Below are 3,152 nucleotides of genomic sequence, written 5' to 3'. Positions count from 1 at the left end.
TACTCCCTTGTGTGCTATAAGATATCCACTAGATCTCTGATGCAACATTCTGGGACTGATGGCCACTAAATACCTAATGCGTGTGCTATAAGATGTCCACAGGGAGAAGATCTCTGATGCAACATTCTGGAACTGATGGCCACTAAATACCTAATGCCTCCCTGTGGATATCTTATAGCACATGCATTAGGTATTTAGTGGCCATCAGTCCCAGAAAGTTGTATCAGAGATCTATTCTCTGTGAATATCTTATAGCACACACATTAGGTAGTAGAGTGGTATTACCACTGTTGTTGGAACACAAGGACAGTGGTACCGTGTTTCTATTATATACAATTGATAGTATGTAAAGGCTTCCACTGTTACCAGACCCATCTCTTTCCCTTCTAATACCACACAGGTAACATGTTTGCTTGATACACTGTTCAGAAATAGGAATCTTCCAATGACAGTGATATAGATAATATAGATATGTGAGCAATACTGCTAGACAGGTAAAATGAAGCCAAAGTTTGTTACATTTGGGTATAATGTAATGTATAGGCAACAAACAGTGATATCTTGCCAACTTATTCTCTTGAATATGATTGAATATGATGATATAGATGCTTCCATCTATCACCATATCAGCTTTTGTGTATAGTATTGGATTTTTTTATAAATATGTTAGTTTTCTATAGCAAGTACACAAGTTTTTAAGACAGAAAACATGCTATAATTTATATACTGACCTGCAAGTATTAGTGGCTCCATTTTGGGTATTGTGATGTTGAAAGAGTATAAAATAACACATCTGTCCCTGTATTTGTGCATTTGTATTTGTAGGTCATTTTAGGATCTTATTAACATTCACTCTTGTAAGAAATATATTTGGTATATTACCAGTGTCTTTGATCAAATAAGTATTTATCAGAATAAGAGGTTCTTGCTTAAGAGAAAATTTAGACAGAGCATGTTATATTTTTAATGCATTGTTAATGGAATGTATATAGCAAGTTTGTGGACAGTGTTTCGAGCTGTTGGCACAGATTTTCATCAGATGAAGATCTGTGCTACCATCTCAAAATGTTATAAAACAATTCCTTGACAGATACAGTTCATTAAAAACACTTTTCAAGAATAGGAAGTGTCAAACATGAATAAGCAACTTTTTTTATGCTGTGTGAAATTTTTAATTCAAACAGGGAACAATTTAGTTAAATCTATTTTTTGTATATCTTCCTCAAAAATGTATTAATAGTGATTCCATTTTATTGGTCTGCTCCAGTTATTTGCAGATTTACACAGTAATTGTTCGCTAATAAAACAGCAACTAAAATTATATTCGCGGGTGACATGACAGTTAATATGTGTGCTATAGATATGAAAAATTCTATTGTTTGTTTAGTATTTACCAAGTAATTTTATGTATGAAAGCTGCTTCATGTTTATTTCCCTCTAATATACATAAGTTTGTAAGTCATCTTTTTTAGCTCTTTCAACAGTTAATTAACATTTGTAGTGAAAGAAAATGAAACTGTATTCTGTGCTAGTTTTTTGTTGTTGTTGTTGTCATTGTTGTTGAAAAAGCTAATAAATATTTAAAAAAAAACATTTATATATCATAGATTGATTGAAATACTAAGGCACAAATAATTTTGACCAAAACATTTTTAATTTTTCTTTCAGGAAACATTCTGTTGAGTGTCAACGTTCTGAAGTTCAAAACTTGTACATTTCAGTTTTACTGAAAAACTTGAAGTTCATACTATTTCATAATGAGGAGGTAGCAAAAAATCAGTCATTTGCCAGTTTTGCTTTGAGAAATTTATTCCTTTTCCATTCCTTGTCAGTATTTTAAAAACTTCAATGCCTTGATGTAGATTTCACCATTCTTCTGTCTTAATTTAGCAAAGCTTATTCTTTTGCAAGCTTGCTTAAGATTATAATATTTTCACCTCTTCAAAAAGGCTATTACTGAAGAACAAGAGACCAGTTTTTGTTCACAAAATAGGTATACTAGTGGAAGTCCAGGAGGTAAGCTCATTCAAATATATTATGGATTTTTATTTTACATATATTTTGACTCTTTTATTGGGTTTTCATTTGAATAATTGTATTGTTTTTTACTGTAGTAATAATTAAGAAAAATAAGTAAAATTTCAATTTTTTTTTGCATACTCCCATCATAAAGATAATTCAACATCCACTTAGTGATTGTAATTACTGGTTTTTATACTGAAGTAATTTATCAATTCTAATAGTATATTCATAGCCTAAGAAATTAAAAATATATTTAAATTAAAGTGATTGGATCAACTGTTACCAAAATTGTACCAAAATATAGCAAGCATTATGAAAACAGAATAATATAGAACGTACAGACTGTTTATGAGTAAATTAAACATTGAAGCATTGTTCTCCAGATTTTTGAAAGTTATTTTTGTGCCTATTAATAAACAAAATCATAAAAATATTTTGAAATTTTCTGTGATAAAATGAAATTGAATCATTTAACTTAGTTAGTTATTGATTTGGACTGCATTTCAAAAGCTAATCTTTGGGATTTGATCAGTAATAAACTATGATTTGTTTTGTATTTATTGTAATTATTGTTCATAAAACAGTATTTGGTAGTAGTACCAACATATGAGAAGAAACTGCTGACTTTGCATTTATTGTAGATTGTTAATAGTAAATAGGAATCAGAAACTATTGTTATTGTATTTTGTCATCTGCAATTACACACATACATACATACATACATACAACAGTTAACCTCACAAAATCTGAACATTTGCTATTCGGTTATTTGCTGATGTTAATCTCCCAGCTCTGTGCAGGATTAATGAGATTTACTTGTTAAAAAGAAAAACTTTACTCAAGGTCAAAGTAATAAAGATACTGTATGTGGTACATGAAAGAGTTTTTTCAACTATGCACTCTTAATCAATGTGAAAAGCTGTGAAACTACTGTTTTATGAATGTACTTAAATTACAGTACCTATCATGGTCATCCTGGGGCAGGTTATCTGATGGCAAATAACAACACTCCTACTCATGACTTTGCGCCAGCGTGGTTAAAAATACCATCTTATGAAACAAGTGTAAGTTAACTTTTCTCTGTTATATTTGTAATTTGTTTATATATATATATATATATATATATATAT

At 29.9% G+C, this 3,152-nt stretch overlaps 1 long non-coding RNA gene across 3 annotated transcripts in view; it reads left to right on the top strand.

Moving 5' to 3' along the window:
• The window catches only part of LOC106465240, a 31,020-nt gene extending 27,930 nt beyond the window's left edge, over positions 1-3,090 (top strand). For all 3 annotated transcript variants that reach the window (XR_001291192.2, XR_001291193.2, XR_002611928.1), the window contains 2 exons: positions 1,669-2,016; positions 2,981-3,090. This is a non-coding gene — a long non-coding RNA (uncharacterized LOC106465240). The remainder of the gene's footprint in view (positions 1-1,668; positions 2,017-2,980) is intronic.
• Positions 3,091-3,152: the final 62 nt, after the last annotated feature.

This window comes from Limulus polyphemus, unplaced genomic scaffold, assembly GCF_000517525.1.
Source record: "Limulus polyphemus unplaced genomic scaffold, Limulus_polyphemus-2.1.2 Scaffold1881, whole genome shotgun sequence".
Taxonomy (NCBI): Eukaryota; Metazoa; Arthropoda; class Merostomata; order Xiphosura; family Limulidae; genus Limulus; species Limulus polyphemus.
This window is presented reverse-complemented; position numbering and strand designations above follow the sequence as displayed.